Raw genomic sequence first — 17,941 nt, 5'->3', positions numbered from 1 at the left:
GTTGACTTCCTGCAGTCTCAGCTCTGCTTGTTTTCTGCTGTGCAAATTGTCCTCTGAAAGTTAGCCTGATGTTGGGGCTGGAAATGAAGTCATGAGCTGGAAGACTCCATCTGCTTGCAATGAATCCCTGAAGATGAATTGAGTCTTATTTACAATAGCATTGTGATGGACACAGAACACAAAGCCAGTCTTTTTTTTTTTTTTTATATATGAGTGACCTGTACACATCCATGTATTATGGGTTGAAAATACGGAAATCAATACAGAGGGAAAAAGATACAACGCTGAATACATGTCCATGTTTGATTAACATTGGTATGTGAAGAGGAAAAGTCACAGTTTGTAAAGGATTGTTTTCTCCAAGGGACAGCTACCAGAGGCAACCTCTTTCTGAGCATGTCTCTAGTGGGTCCCAGGAATAGACAGAAATAGGCCTATGATTTATATACATTTTAACATCCGGTAGATGGTAATGTCAGGCATGAGGGAGGGTTACATGAGCAGATGTCATACCTAGATTTAAAAAGTGTTGAATTTTAAGAGTAAAACGCCAGTAGGAACCACATATGGACACACGCGCACACACACACACACGCTTATTATACTCTTCTATTTGCAAGACAATGATATCGAAGATAAGCTTAAATATATAGGTATAAACATAGGGAGATTTTTTTTCCTTACTTCTATTACCTATTCTGGGGTACTATTTGCGATAGGTGTGAATGTAATTCTAGTATTATTTCTAATAATGCACAAGTCAGTGCCAGGAGCAAAGAAATAAAGTAAAAATGTGCACTGTATGAGTTTTATACATCAAACAAATGTTTTATTTCACCAGAAGTGGTGTAAAAGTAGAAGGAAGGATGGGAAATCTAATTAGATAGATAGATAGATAGATAGATAGATAGATAGATAGATAGATAGATAGATAGATAGATAGATAGATAGATAGATAGATAGATAGATAGATAGATAGATAGATAGATAGATAGATAGATAGATAGATAGATAGATAGATAGATAGATAGATAGATAGATAGATAGATAGATAGATAGATAGATAAGAATAGATAGATAGATAGATAGATAGATAGATAGATAGATAGATAGATAGATAGATAGATAGATAAGATAGAATAGATAGATAGATAAGATAGAATAGATAGATAGATAAGAATAGATAGATAGATAGATAGATAGATAGATAGATAGATAGATAGATAGATAGATAGATAGATAGATAGATAGATAGATAGATAGATAGATAGATAAGATAGATAAGATAGACTAGATAGATAAAGACAATACATATATAACATTAATAATAATAATAATAATAATAATAATAATAATAATAATAATAATAATAATAATAATAATAATAATCCCTTTTATTAAAAAAACAAAAAAAACAAAGCTAGAACAAAAAATAAAATCCCCAAATCACAGATATGCTCCATTAACATCCCTCTAACTGTCCATTCATGTTCAAAGTCTTGCAGAAAGCCTTTTATTGGGAGAGTAAGAAATAGATGAACTTATTTACTACTTCCAGAATAAGCAGCAGATAATGAAGGCTGATGTCCCTCCTGTAAACATCAAGCGCTATAATAGCACTGAAGTATGAATGTGTGTAGAACAGTTTCCTGGCAAGAGAATATCACAACCATGGACAGCTGCCATGCACGCTCCCGTGCTGAGCTGTAACAGATTCTGATGGGAAACCAAATCCGACACAGCAGTGCTGATGAATGTGAAAGATAGGGATGCTTCCTCTCTCGTTGTCCTCTCATACAGCAGGAAGGAGCAGCAGCAGCATGTGTATTTCTCTGTGACAGCAGCCCTGGATCATTCCTCCCATCTCCCTTCACTGTCTCCCTATCTCATCACTGAGGATTCTCTCACTTTTTGTGACTACCCTTCCCAAGTCATCCTCTCCCTCCACCCCCTCCCTCTTGCTCTTCCACTCAGTCTTCATCCCTCCTCCACTCTCTTTCTCTCCCTGGCTACCAGCATCAGCGGGGGAGAGTGCAGGTACTGTACCTAGCTTTGCAAAAAAAAAAAAAGGAAAAAGCACTTTATTTTCTAATGTGGGTCATTTCGCATTGATGGGACTAAAAAGGGAAATGAGCAAAGAAAGGCAAACATCTTGCAGCATCCAGAGAACAGTACAGGTGGGAAGAAGCACATAAAGCCAGGAGGAGGCTGATACCCATGTGTTCTCTTCTCTCTCTCTTACAGTTCATACTTTGCCTCTGTGTGGAATAAAAGCTCGTTACTCTGGTCTGGGAGGATAAAGACGACAATAAGAGCCCTCTGAGTTTCCCAAGGAAAGCGTTTCCGGCTGCACTAGTAAGTAGCAAAGAGTTGTTTTTTTTTACCTTGCTGTTCTTCTGTGGGATGCATAAGGTGAATGATGATGGGGCTGATGACTGGCTGAGAACTTGGACTTGGAGTTGCTTTGGAGATTGGGCAGCAGAAACTGCTCTCCCTGTTGTTATTATTTTTTTTTTAGGGTAATGTTACACCATTGGTTTTCTTTTACAGTGTGCACACTAATATTTCTGTGCTCCTAAGCTCTGTCATTCCCTTTGTTTACTGCTTGTGCTAATATACTTTCAGCCGGCTGTTTCTTCAAAGCTGAACAAGTCGTGCAAATTTTGGCACCTAACGTACCGCAGAGCCTAACAACAGAAAGAAAGAAGGCTATGTTTAATAAGTAGCTGATGCAGCCCATGGTCAGTCCTTGCTTTTTGCCTGTCAGATGTTATACATGGTGCTTCCTCTCTTCCTATTAAACTTTGCAAAGCCTTTTCCCCTTTGAGAACAGAATCCTGCACATTCAGCAGCGTGCTGGAAAAAAAAAAAAAAAAACATTAAGCCATATCATATTAGACTAGCATTTCCTCTATTTCAGACTTAAATGTGGATATTAAAACATAAGCCTTGTCAGAGTGGATACATCCCCTGGTTATGTAACCATATGGCTCTTACATCTGGGGCTGAGGGGATGCTAATTAAATGTCTAATGTAGTATCGTAACTATTGGATCCAAGCATTACCAGTATGCTCATACTTAATGCACTCATTTACATTTCTGCATTATTGATACACTAACAAGGGCTGTGACTTATTGTCTATATAGACTTATACAAACCACTTTAAGGGACTACACAGTGATTATGATGCAAGCATTTGTGACTTATACGTGCTGAAAGTGTGGATGCCAGGTTTGCCTTTTTTTAGTAACTCAAAAGTAGATTGAAAAAAAAAAAGAGGCTTGTTCAACTGCTATTAACATGAATTGGTTGCTGCTTTAATTTAACAGCCCAATCCATTACACCCAGTAAAGTTTTGTTCTCAAAGTTAATAAACCCTATTAACTTTAATCACGCATTTTAATATTGTATGCCCTAATCAAAGCAAAGTTAATGAATAGACAGAATAATAGCACCGTTGATGGCATTTAAGTGTTGTTATCTTTCTTTTACCTCCTTTTATTTACTTTTTTTTTCTTTTTAAGATTAAATTGTTATTTACAGTGTAAAAGGCTAATTTGCCAGCTCAAAAGTAAAAAGTGGAGCACATTCTTAAGAATAAAAACTGACATGACCAGAGGCAGCGGTGGTAGGCAGGTGGTTTAAGGGCATGTATGTATTAACAAACACATGCACATATATGTGTGTGTGTGTGTGTGTGTGTGTGTGTATGTATATATAAATAAAAATAAATATAAATATATATATATATATAACATATGTGTGTATATATATTCAAGAATTAAGCAAAATATTACTATCAGATAAACTATCAGATAAACTCTGCCCATCTGGGAATTCATAAACAAAATGAGTCAGTGTAGTAGACCTCACTTGCAGTTTAGAAAATTGTGTCTTTTTAAGTACTTTGAACTTTTTGGACCACGGATATCACCCTTTTATGTAATATGGACAATGTGCTTGTATTGCAGTTTTTTTACAGTAGGGTAGGGAATCATGATTCCGGCATCTTTACTATCACTGTTTGATTGTTATCATATAGGTTTTCACCTTGTTGTACAATCCCTTTAATATAAAATAATGTACCCACACAGCCTTATTATTGTGCATGCCTTCATGGTGTGAAGTGATTAAGATTTTGCATTTGTGTATTTCAGACCATAATATTGTTTGACTATGACCTAGATTGCTGCCCCCTGCAGTGTTAGCCAATGTGAAATCGCTCTGCATATAGAAGAATGCAAAACTGGAATGCTGCCACTTTTTAGGAATAATCTTAAAATTACATTTGTCTTTAATAATCAAGGGAAGTTGCTTTGTAAACTAGAGACTCAGAAGTTGCTTGTATCAGCAGTTATGTGCTTTATTATGCAATTGTTCTTGTTATTCAGATCAGATAATGGCCCGATGAAATACATAAGCAGTCTTCAGGGAATGAATGATTAATTCCTCTAACGTGTGCTTACTATAGGAGTTCTTACTAATAAGGTATACCTGTATTTGCTTACAGTTGCAGTTGAGGGAAAGGCAAAATATGCTGTTCTATTATTTTATTAGTATCATACACAAATCTGCTATAAACACAACATATGCTGTTGAAAGAGGCATAAGAACTTGACTATTTTTACTTGTTTTGTTTGCTGTCATATTGCTAATACTGTGCTGAAATCCCCATTGACAAACTGTATTTGATGGATCTCTTTCAGATTGCACAGTTGAAAATGTAATTTTATGCAAAACACTTCAGTATTGTATAAGGTAAAACTTGTTGTTAAGTTTATTTTGGCAGCGAAATAGGAGACCGGGAAAACATACCTCTTCAACTCAGACAGAACAAATCCCCACCCTTTACTCTTGCAATAATTCTGTCGTTTTGCCCGAAATAACACTTTATAAAAAATTTTGTCTGACAGTGTTTTGTATAGTGAGGCAATACAAAACATATACTTTTTGTATTACCATTTTTGCTTTGTTTTGGGGTGTGTTTGCAATATTTTAAAAATGAACTACCATTTTCCGCCCTTTGCGTGACTGCAGTAGTATCTATTGTCCATGTATAGTCTATATGCATTAAGATTTTTTTTCACGTGTTTCTTTGTTGCAACTTAATTTCATCACAACCGTAACATCGAAGTTTGGGCCTGTACTCTGAGTTGTATAGAGCGAGTGCTGCATTTATCATGCTGTCCCATGCATTTGTTGTGTGTTAGCCCAAATGTTTTTAAAAAAGCTCTAACAACAAGCAAGCTCTTGATTAAAAAAAAAAAAAAAAAGACAAAGTTTTCAAAAATTCTCATCATTGATTGGAAAGGAGTCATTGGTAATCCTAGAAATGTTGCTTCAGAATGGCTACTACTGAATTGTAGTTTAGGTGCATTTGTAGATGCTATAACTTCAATAATCATACATAGGGAAAAAGAGATATTCATTGTCATTTATCTAAGTAAACGTGGGTCTTTTCTTTCTGTAATAAACATCTTCCACTTTTGAAAACGGGAACAGTAGGCTAAAAGAACTGTTCCTCAGATGGCAGAATAATACATTTCAATGGGTTTATGCTTTAATATAGTCTTCCTCTCAGTAAATAGCCTATTGCTCAGTGTGATTGTCAGTGTGTGGACATTGTCATTGAATAATAAACAAAGGTGAATGGTATTAGATAAACTGAAACATTATTGTATATACAGGGCATATGTGTCTAGTTGCTTGCAATATATAGCATGAAAAAAGCAGGTTAGGCAAGAATTTAAGCCGTAAGATAAATAAATCAGAAAATAGGACTTGGGTAAAATTACTTTTTTGGGACTTTTTCCATCTCCATTCCACCAGGTAGTGCATATATCTATCATTTCAATATATATTTTAAACAACGGATCATCTCAACGACCTTTGTCTTTTATCCACCTATCATTTAAAATGTTTATTTATTTATGTACAAACAGTGTGCATGGTAGCTCTGAGAGTATATGCAAACACATGATCTAGCATTTATATTTTACATACAAATATGTACTGCATGTGTAAATATCGCATGTGATCTCTTTTATATTCATAATCAGTCCTGTAGTTAATCTTTTTAAATAAATCTATGGTATAAATAATAATCCTGTGAAAATAAGTGACTATTGTGTACTTTAAAAAAGGTGAAAATACCTATACAAATAAACTGTATTTAGTGATCCAACACCGCCATACTACAGATACTCCTCATTTAACAACTTACCTGTTTAACGACCACTCGGACATATGATTAGCTCTCCCAACCCAAATGACGTGCTATACATCATTGTATTGTACAGTACAGTACAGAATTTTCATTTATGTTCTGTACTTATGCAAATTAAAACAACGTTATTGAGCTGGAGTTTTGTGTTTAGACTTTTTTTTCACAATACAGTACAGCACAGTGGTTAAGAATGCGTAAAATATTGATTACGTGTGACTCCTCCTTTAACAGCCAATTCGTTTAAAGACCTGGTTGTTGGAACGGAACCTGGTCATTAAGTGAGGAGTACCTGTATGTGTAAGATACTTGTTCTTTGCAACATATTTAGTAGTCACTAAATTACATGTTTCTCATCACAGTATATGGGGCATAGGATAGTCCTTTACATTCAGACAGTGGGGTAATATGGTGCAATCTGGATATGGAAGTGTTGTTACATATAAATGGATATGGGGTGGATTAAAAAGGGGCAATAAGACAAGTCCATAAAATTAAGTCCATATAAGGATAGCTTTTATGCTGTCCTCAAGAGGCTGCCAGTACAGAAGTTTTGGAAGGAAAAACACTGGAATATAAGAAGGACAAAGAACAGTGCCCTCTAAGTGCAGCAGGTAAACAGTTTTAATTGTAAACAATAGATATAACTATATTCACAAAAGAGTGATATGTTCAGGCATGGAATATAGTTCATCTGCTCTGACTCCCGGGTGAACGCTGGCGTCACTGGCTCAGATGTTGGTCCTCAATCTGGCCATCCTCCAGCCACACTGTTAGTTCACAGCGCTTCCGGATGACTGGAACAATGATCAGCGGTGCACACAGGCGGCGTCACTTCCCGGTCAAGTCAGCAGGTGGTGCTTCGCGTTTGGAGCATGCGTTCTCCTTCCTCAGGCTTCACTGGTGGCCATCTTTGAATGGGGTTATTATACACACACACACACACACACTATACTAAATGGGCTCACATAACGGGTAACCATGGCGACATAAAAACAATAATAATAATAGCAATAATACGATATCACAGCTAAGACACTGCATTAACTAATAAACGGCTACTATTGAACTATGATACTTACTCCTGAGGACCAGTAGGATCATGATTTATCTGGCAATGGTATATCATGATCCTACTGGTCCTCAGGAGTAGGTATCATAGTAAAAATCTTAGTTCCATCATTCATTTTAAACCAAATCCTAATTTTAATCTCAATTTAAATTAATAATAATAGGTTTTGGCATACCACATAATATATCATATCGTATACATAATTTCTCCCTATATACAATAAGTTTTGTACAGGTGTACTTACTCCTCTATATGTATTTCTATACGTGGTAAAATATAACCCAAATAATTAGGCCATGGATTAAAATGAATGATGGAACTAAGATTTTCTAAGTCTAGAAAGCAACCATATTAGAATAAATATAAATAATAAAAAATATATAATATATGATATAATACAAAAATACCTCTATTTGTACATTAAATCAATAAAAATGAAATTAAATTTAAAATATATATATATACACACATGTGTATGTGTGTGTGTGTGTATATATATATATATGGTATATCTATATCTATATCTATATCTATATCTATCTATCTATCTATCTATCTATCTATCTATCTATCTATCTATCTATCTATCTATCTATCTATCTATCTATCTATCTATCTATCTATCTATCTATCTATCTATCTATCTATATAAGAATTAACCTAAGGGCAGCATAATGGTCAGATGGGGATATTCAAAAAACTTCTTAAAACTTCTTAAAAAATTCCTTAAAAAATTGCTCAACAAATTAATAATAAACTGGTTAATAGAGAAGATGCTATTATAATAATATTAAAGTGTTACTCTGTTACTATAATAGAGTATTAACTTCAATACCTTAATTGAGGCCTACTGGCGATAAGGAATCCAAGGAATAAATCCAATTTTCTCTCTCGCATAATCTTTTATAACGTTCAGCAGTAGGAAATGTTTTGGGAATGGCCTCTATAACCCAAACACGTAATCCTAAGGATGACTGTTTGTGAAATTCTTTGAAATGTCTCAGAACATTGTTTATCAATGCTCTTTTCTACAAGATTCCAATGTTCCCCAAACCATTTTCGAAGTGTACGAATGGTATGACCCATGTAAAGCAGGCCGCGGGAAAAGACAATGGCCTGGCAGGAGGGATTTCTGCAGCAACGTTGTCTGTGTTGATGGGGTATTCAAGCAAATTTCGTTTCTGCTACCCGTGGTTGCAGGAAAGAAATTCACTCCATGTATGGCTGGCCTTACACAATGCTGCTAGGAGCACAGCCAGCCTGGAAAAAGTTCTATTCTATAATTAACTGATATAGTCTGTGACTGGACAGTAAAGGAGAAGTAGTAAACTGATTGGGTCATCTCTTCCCTCTGTTTCCCTCCTCTTGTCATCTTGTTTCTTGTTAGCACATGAGCACAACAGTACAACTGAATGACTCTGACTCTTTTCTCCCTCAACCAGGCTGTGCTCTGTTGTACAGGGCTTTGTGAAAGGCCTAGTACCAAGTCAAATTCAGGTGCTTATGCTAGTTTTTTTTTTATATGATCACATACTTGCATGAATTGGTGTAGTAATCATTGCATGATGTGTACTCCACTGGTAAATAAACAAACAAAAAGATGCATTAAAGATGGTGCAGCCATAAGACCATATAAACAGAACAAAATATTACATTGCACACATGCAAAAATGACATTTTAACTCCTGCAAGGCTATTTAAAACACCTGAACATTTTCAAAAAATATGGTGATTTAGTCACACCATATGGCTATATGGTGCTTAAACCCACTTACTGCAACAAAGTACCCCATTGTTAGTGGGTCCTACGCTATCCATAGAATGGAAGATCCTGCTTCTCTAAACCATGGGAGAAATACACTCCTCTATATGGGAGAAATAAAGGACTCCTCCTATATATTAGTGTCCACCTGTGTTATAGGAGGTGTCCTTTAGTTTAGTAACCCATGGTTTAGAGAAGCAGGATCTTCCATTCTATGGATAGTGTAGGTCCCACTGATAATGGGGTACTTTAAATAGCCTTGCAGGAGGTAAATGTCATTTTTGCATGTGTGCGCTGTAATATTTTGTTCTGTTCTTTAATGGTAAATGTCACAGTGTTAGATAAAAAATCAAATTTTTATTCATTTTGACACCACTATAAATGCCAAAATTCTGGCTCTGAAAATTACACTCCAGGCCCTATTAAGAATTAGCTACCCTTAATGATGTGTGTCCTGTTGGTGGATGCTGCTGTGTTAGGTAAAAGCGCTCCTATCACTAGTACATTGCATACAATGAAGACTGTGTTGGTCACTCTCACTTTCCCTCCTCCATTCATAAAATGTGTTTACTTATTACATGTTGCCCAGAAAACAAGGTGTTCTGTGACTGGTCTGTGCTTACCCCCACCCACACAGATGTCAAATTTGGAGCAGCAGCTGCGTCCATGTAGCCACTGCGTCCCAATTGACATTAATGGGACTGCCTGTATCTGGATGCACAGAACAGCTGTGCACCCCTATGCAGGTAAACACAGCTCTGCTTCAGTAAGCCCCGTGTGAAGGAGGCCTTATTGTTGACAGGATCAGATGCCATTTTAAAATGGTGCTGGGACAAACAGCCAGTGGGGGTTATTTACGAAAGGAAAATCCACTTTGCACTACAAGTGCACTGCAAGTACACTTGGAAGTGCAGTCGCTGTAAATCTGAAGAGTATATCTAAAATGAGGGGAAGCTCTGCTGATTTTATCATCCAATCATGTACAAGTTAAAATGCTGCTTTTTATTTTCCATGCATCTCCCCCTCAGATCTACAGCGACTGCACTTCCAAGTGCACTTTCAGTGTAGTGCAAGGTGAATTTACCTTTAGTAAATAACCCCCAATGTCTCTGCACTGTTTAAAATTGTGTCAGGGGCTCAAGTGGTCCTTTAAGGTAAAACAAATTAACCATTATACAGTGTGTACTGTATGGTAACTTGCCCCCTTTCCCTCTTGCTGCTAAATTGCAAAGGAAAAACAAACAAAACAATGTAGAAAAAACTTAGATATATAAAGTGGAACTCAAGGGAAATCTTTATGGACAGACCACAAGTAAGTTAACCCTACTACAGTGTATGATAGGACTGTAGCACTGCTGATTATTGTAGAAATTATTGTTTTACACATGTTGAATATTAAAGGAGAAGTACAGCCAGAGCTCATTTGGCTGTACTTCTCCTGTGGATCTCAAGAGTGCAGTTCATACTGAACTTCTGTGACCCATTTTTAGCAGACAGCACACAGCACACAGCTGACATCTGACGTCACAGAGCCAGTCCAGGCTCAGGAAAGATCGCGACCATATGGTTGGGATCTGCCAACATGCCAGGCCCGACACCCGGCTTAGGCTCTCAGCAAACCGCTGAGAGCCTGAGCCAGCCGCTCCGACTCCCTCCACAGCCCATCACTCCAGTGAGTGGAGGGGGGAGGGGGCAGAGCAGAGAGTCGGTGACTGACAGTCACCAGCTCTCTGCTTAGAGAGCTGTGAGAACCGAGTGATGAGTGGTGTTTGATTGCTCGGTTCTCAGTTTCAGAGCCGAGGGCGGACAGATACAGCATTGGACTGATGCTGCCATCACCAAGGTTAGTATGATTAAAAAAAAAAAAAAAAAATCTTATAATTCTCTTTTAAATATAGTGCTCTTTTTCTGGACCTCTAGCTGATAGTTCCAGCTGTAGTACAATAAAAAAAAAAAAAAAATGTCCTTCCCACTACTCTTTCTCTCCCCTTGTCGATTCACAACAAGCCATGTTTTCTTTTCACAGAATGCAAGGTGTTCTGTGAATAAACAGAGATCCTGCCATTTGCTTTTCCCTTCTATCCCCTCTTAGCTGGAATGGACATTCTCAATGCTGGAAGAAGAATGTTGTGTGTAAGCCTTGCTGTCCTAGCACACAGTTCTTTACTTTTTCCATTTCACAGTGCACTTTCCACTTTAACATAGATATCCTATTGGATCCCATCCAGCGGGATCCTCTCAGAATCCAAAAGAGAACATCAGTGAAGGGGACAGTAGGGGACCAACGGTCCTGGGAGCATTTGCATTGCTGCCCACACCCGAAAATGGACACATGACCATATTTACTCAATGACATTGACTAAACATGGGCTTGTGTTTTTGCATAAGGGTACTGACCTCATCAGCACCCTGTTCTTTTGTTTAGGTACACGGTGGGGTATTGAATTGCCAGGCCTGCAGCTGATTGGACTAAAAATTAGCACAACTTTCATTTTTGGATATAGATGAGTCTGGAGGACACCTGAGCTCCTCTCCACTTAAAAACTTTATAATGAGGCTTATTTGTCAGGGTGAGATATTTGAGAACTGTCTGCCTTTCACCCCAGTTTCAAAACTTTACTGGAAAAATGACATTTAAATAAGGATATTGCTATAGGGCATGGGTGGGCAAACTGCGGCTCTCCAGCTGCTGTGGAACTGCATGTCCCATGTGGCATTGCTACACCGACAGTTATAAACATGACCCAAGAGGCAGAGAAAAACTGACAGTTACAAGCATGACTCCCAGAATCATGATGGGACTTGTAGTTCTTCAACAGCTAGATAGCTGCAGTTTGTCCACCTCTGCTATAGAACAACACAATTTCTGTTTATAAAATGTTAATAAATGATCGTCAGTATGTAGTGGTCCCTTGAAAGTATTTAACCGCCTTTATCAAAGTGAGACGTTCCTTTCATTTTCAACTTTCATTTAAAGCACAGGCTTGAAACTGGCTGGTTACTATGGGGAAATGGTTCTTATTTCAAGCAGTTGGACAAAAGAGGCCCAATATGACTGTCTATAGATTGTATCCACAGTATAAACTTGTAACAGTTCAGAAATGTTATTATGAACAGTATAGACTATATTATCTTTTTTAGGGCACATTCACATTACCTGCAGACCAAAAAAAACTCCTTTCTTTGTGGGTAATGATTGCAACTGCTGGCAGTGGGGGAACAACTTTAACTTTATGGAATATCACTTTGTGACAGTCCATTCATTTCTATGTACGGCGGCTCAACTGAGCGACCACACATAAAAATGCTGGCTCGTAGAGTGGTGAGAAAAACTGCAGCAGTGTTGCAAGTTTTCCGCACCGCTCTGCTCCAGAGGTGACAGCTATGGGTAAGTGTGAATGGGGCACATAGAAAACCATTGCTTTCTGTGTGCCCTTTCGGAGAGCTGCATTTTTCTTATGTAGAAAAATGCAGCTCTCTGTTGTAGTGCGAACATCCTAAAGTGCATGAACAGCCACATTTTTCTTTTTGGTTTTGGATAGAGTAGGGATGGATTAGAACCCCTGTAAGGTTTTAAAGTTGTCTAGGGTCTGTTACAGAGATTTTCTTTTACTCGCTGTCCTAAGGAAGACAGAAAGTGAGGGGAAGTCTCTGTAACAGCAACAAATATGAAAGTAAAATGATTTTTTTTTAAGTCAACCACTTTAACTCCTTAATGAATGGGCCATTTTTTGCGATACGGCACTGCATTATTTTAACTGACAATTGTGCGGCCGTGAAATGTTGTACCACAAATAGAACTTTCTTTTGGTGGTGTTTGATCACCTCTGCGTTTTTTTATTTTTTTGCGCTATAAACAAAAAAAAGACCGACATTTTGGAAAAAAAAAAAATATTTTTAACTTTCTGCTATAATATAATCCCTCAAAAAAATGTCAAAGATCAAGTTTCTTCATCAATTTAGGTCAATATGTATTCTGCTACATATTTTTGGTAAAAAAAATCCCAATAAGCTTATATTGATTGGTTTGCACAAAAGTTATAGTGTCTACAAACTATGGGATAGATTTATGGACTTTTAATAATTTTTTTATTGTTCTTACTGGTAATGGCCACAATCAGCGCTTTTTGATGGGATTGCCACACTGCGGCGCACAAATCTGACACTAAGTGACACTTTTTGGGGACCAGTAACACCAATACAGTGATCAGTGCTAAAAAAATGCACTGACACTGTATAAGTGGCACTGGCAGGGAAGAGGTTAACAACAGGGGCGTTCAAAGGGTTAAGTGTTTGAGTGTTTTCTAACTGTGTGGGGGATGGACTGACAGGAAGAACACAGAGATGAATGTTCCTGCTTACAAGGAACAGAAGATCTTTGTGTACTTCCCTGCCAGAATGGGGATCTGCCTTGTTTACATAGGCTTATCCCTGTTCTACCTCTGTGGAGCGATCACTGGCGGCCGGCGGGTGGCAGCTATATACCTTATTTCACATCACCGATGTGCGGTCAAGTGACCGCCTGGCTGACGTCGGGGGGGAATCTCAGCCCCTCCCACTGTAGTGCTTAGATCGGGGAAAGAGAGTGGTGGACGGTCACGTGACTGCAAATCAGTGATGTGAAAAAAAGTATTTAGCTGTAGAATGAAAAAAAACAAAAAAACAGGCGCTGGCAGTAATTGTGAACAATGACTTTACAACCACTTTAAGTAAGGGCATGCTAAAACCTCTGTGGCTTTTTTATTGTTGTGTTTTTTTCCTTTTGCAGATTTTCCTTCACTTCATGTCTGGTAAACTGTCCCTAGAAAAAAGGTGAGGTGAAATCTCTTTAAGGACAGCAGTAAAACCAAACAGAGGATCCCCAATCTATCCAAAATTTAAAAAAATGGCTATAGCGACACTTTAAGGTTATATAGTGATATAAATGGCTATTAGGGTTAATTGATGTAATACTGAGAAGGATAATGTACATAGTGATACATAGGAAAAAAAAATCACATTGAACCTTTTTAAAGCACTGAATAAGAAAACTCATAAAATTCTGGTTTTGGACTGATACAAGCTGATGCACAATTGTTTTTTGAACAATGCATCAATAATTCACTTTCGCTATCAGAATGTCCCTTTTAACTATATCAAGTTTTTATTTTTATTTTTAAAATCTGACTAAGGTACAAACAAGTCCTTTTCTGGGTAACGCAATTCACTGATCAGTGCATGCAAATGTACGCCTTCTGTGGCTCAGCACAGCTCATGGATTTTAACCATCTGATGCCGAAGCTCCACATACACAGCTAAATTTGCAGCTGATATACATATATTGGGACTATTTTACCTGCCAATGAATTGTGTATCTATTCATTCAGTCTAGTCATCCGCACACCCCTGCCAGACAGAACAGCTGGGTCCAGGACACACACCAGATTGTGAGTGGACAGTGAAGGAACACCAGCTTATGGTTGATTTCATCCATGTATTCCCATTCTCTAACTGTATTTTCAGCATTACTCTGGCAGAACTGGGAAGTATCACACTGACAGGACTGCTCCCTCTCCCAGTGGGAATACTGGTATACAGGGGATTATAGCAAGTCAATATCAAGGCAGATTAAATAACCTCTGCTAATTGTAATATTATAATTAAAGTGGTGTATTAAGGCTTACCATTTTTTTTTGATATCTTTAAACTTCAAAGATGACTCTTGAAATAAAAAATACAGTACATGCTATAGAAGGAATGGGACTGCAAGAAAAACCTGTTAGAGTCAGCCTTGCATACAGTGGATTTCAGGTCCTTTTGGAATCATGTACAAAAAAAATCATGGAAAATTGAAAGTGTGAACTTTACTTTATTGAGGCCGTTTTTTTTTTTTTTTTATTAGTTTTTTTTTTTTTTTTTTAGATTTAGCAAGTGTTTAAAGTGTACACAATTGGGGGTACATAACATCATCAGCATTTAACATGATTGATTATTTGTGGGATTTTATAAAATACAGAGGATTAGAGACTGACAGGTTTTGTTTGGTCTCTGTGACCCTGACAGGAATCTGTTGTCTTGCTTCCGGTGTGGCCACTTGTACAGGAAGTGAAGCTCTCCTACAGGGACACATGCAGCAATTAAAGCTACTTGTTATAATTGAGTGAGAGAGGGGTTTAAATCCTGGCCATTTCTTTTTACTCTCTGACTTTGAATTGACAAGGTACTTTACACTTTCTGTCACAGGGACATCACAAGATGAGATGACAACCTCTTCAGAAGGTGCACAATCAGCAAAAAAAAAAAAAAAAAAAAAAACCTGACCCTTTTCCATTCTATCTGAAATAAAAAAAAAAGTTTTTTAGTTGACCCTTTCATCAGAGCATTCAATAACAATCTTCCAAATACATTTTCTGTGCATTTATTATATTTTATGCATGTTATTTAGCTGTAAAAGCCACCCTTGAGTAGACTTTTAAAAGCCCTGAGACTGCTGCTTGGTGTCGCCATCTTGGATGTGATGTCAGCAGCCCCAGCAGATCTATGTGACACTGTGTAGTACTCCATTTTATCTCATCCCCTACACAGCTACATCAAGGTTACGTATGGTGGGGATGGGAGAGGAAGTTGAATGCAGGTTTTCCAGCATGACCGTTCGACAGAAGCCAGTCATTAGACCAGTTTCTGTTGAACAGACAGCTGTACACGCAGACCGAAAGTCTGCAAATTCCTGCTAAACTGACGATTTTCGGCCTGTGTGTACTGTGCATTGCCCTAGCCATACCTCCCAACAATCTTGGATTGGACTGGGCTTTCCTGCATTTTCACCTTTGTTCAGCTTTGTCCCACATTACTCTATTATATGCTATCAGCCAAGCAGGACCTGCAGCAATGTGAACATCCAGCACAGCCAGGGATTGGTGGGCAAGCCAGGGGGGAGAGGGATTACTACCACAATGAGAGAGAGGGCAGCTGTCAAATCCAACCTGTGATGTTGGGGATGGGTGGGGCCTGATATGTGTTTCAAGGTTCCCACCCTTTTGTCAAGCAACCGGTGCATAGTCAAACAGCTGGCATTTATACATTGCTGTGCACCCACAGCGGTGTATAATAAACCTGAATTATAAACCGCTGAGGGTGCACATGCATTAGTTCCCTTGCCACCTTTTCCCAGCTGGCACTGTATAAATGCCAGTTGTTTGACTATGAACGGGCTGTTTGACAAAGGAGGCGAAGACCCTGAAATGCATATCGGCCCCACTTATCTCCGACATCACAGTTTGGATTTGACAGCTGCACTCTCTCTCATTGCAGCCGTACCCCTGCCAGCTTGCCCGCCAATCCCTGGCTGTGCTAGATGTTCACACTGCTGCATGTCCTGCTCGGCTGTACTTATTTCTTATCCATCTGATGCCTGCATTCTTGCCTCGGCTCTGAGTCCTGTATCCTGTTAATCAAGATTTTAGAAGGTAGGTGTGCTATGTTTAATTAATTGGTGTCTTTACAGTTTAACTAACTCCTGAACCTTGCACTCTGTACGTAACACATTGCTGAACCTTGCACTCTGTACGAAACGCACTTCTGAATCTTGCACTCTGCACATAACACATTCCTGAACCTTGCACTCTGTATGAAACACATTCCTGAACCTTGCACTCTGTCAGTATTGCACTCCTGAACCTTGCACCCTGTACGAAATGTACTCCTGAATCCTGCACTTTGTATATAGCACATTCCTGAACCCTGCACTCTGTGTGTAATGCACTCCTAAATCCTTCCACACTTTGAGTAATGCACTTTTCCACAGTTTGTGTAAAACTATTTGTAACGGAAGCTTTTATTTTATTTTTTAATGATTGTGCTGGGATTTGTTTCCATGAGACTCTTGTTTGTGGCACAACAATCAAAGCATATTTTATAGGTACAAGGAAGCCCGGGTTTCTTTAACCATGCCCCTTAAGCCCCTCCCACTGTTAAGCATTTGGTCACACCCATCCTCCCTCAAGTGTCTCCCTTATTCTCAAATTCAAAACTTGGGAGGTACATTAACCGCTTGCCGACCAGTGCACATAGATATACGTCGGCACAATGACATGACTGCGCAAATGGGCGTACCTGTACGTCTCCTTTAAGATGCAGCATTGTGGGCGTGTGCGCGCCTGCTGCATACTCAGTGACTTGATGTTTGCCGGTGTCCCGCGATCATGTCACGGAGTGGCAGAACGGGGAGATGCCTATGTAAACAAGGCATTTTCCTGTTCTGCCTAGTGACATGACAGAGATTTACTGCTCCCTGTCACAGGCAGCAGTGATCTCTGTCATGTTCTAGTGAGGCAATCCCTCCCACAGTTAGAATCACTCCCTAGGACACACTTAACCCCTTGATCGCCCCCCCCCTAGTGTTTAACCCCTTCCCTGCCAGTTTCATTTATACAGTAATCAGTGCATTTTTATAGGACTGATCGCTGTATAAATGACTATGGTCCCAAAATAGTGTCCGATGTGTCCGCCATAATGTTGCAGTCACAATAAAAATTGCAGATCACCGCCATTACTAATAAAAAAAAATAATAAAAATGCCAAAAATCTATCCCTTATTTTGTAGACGTTCTAATGCAAACCAATAGCGCAAACCAATCTATATAGGCTTATTGTGATTTTTTTTTACCAAAAATATGTAGAAGAATACATATCGGTCTAAACTGAGAAAGAAATTAGTTTTTTTTATATAGTTTGGGGGGATATTTATTTTAGCAAAAAGTAAAAAAAATTGCTTTTTTTTCAAAATTGTCGCTCTTTTTTTGTCTATAGCGCAAAAAAATAAAAAACGCAGACGTGATCAAATACCACCAAAAGAAAACTCTATTTGTGGGGAAAAAAAGGATGTCAATTTTGTTTGGGTGCAA

At 38.2% G+C, this 17,941-nt stretch overlaps 1 protein-coding gene across 32 annotated transcripts in view; it reads left to right on the top strand.

Moving 5' to 3' along the window:
• The first annotated feature begins 1,792 nt into the window (after positions 1-1,792).
• PTPRD (protein tyrosine phosphatase receptor type D) overlaps positions 1,793-17,941 on the top strand; it is a 2,697,868-nt gene continuing 2,681,719 nt past the window's right edge. For 6 of the 32 annotated variants that reach the window (XM_073635301.1, XM_073635253.1, XM_073635296.1 and 3 more), the window contains exons 1-2: positions 1,795-2,037; positions 2,245-2,355. The gene's annotated coding sequence lies outside the window, so the exon portion shown is untranslated. Of the gene's footprint in view, positions 2,038-2,244; positions 2,356-17,941 lie in introns of all 32 variants that reach the window. The other 26 variants (XM_073635233.1, XM_073635225.1, XM_073635219.1 and 23 more) reach the window with 10 other exon arrangements.

Source organism: Aquarana catesbeiana, linkage group LG01 (genome assembly GCF_042186555.1).
Source record: "Aquarana catesbeiana isolate 2022-GZ linkage group LG01, ASM4218655v1, whole genome shotgun sequence".
NCBI classification, from domain to species: Eukaryota; Metazoa; Chordata; class Amphibia; order Anura; family Ranidae; genus Aquarana; species Aquarana catesbeiana.
Note: the sequence above shows the minus strand (reverse complement) of the source record. Positions and strands in the feature narration are given on the sequence as shown.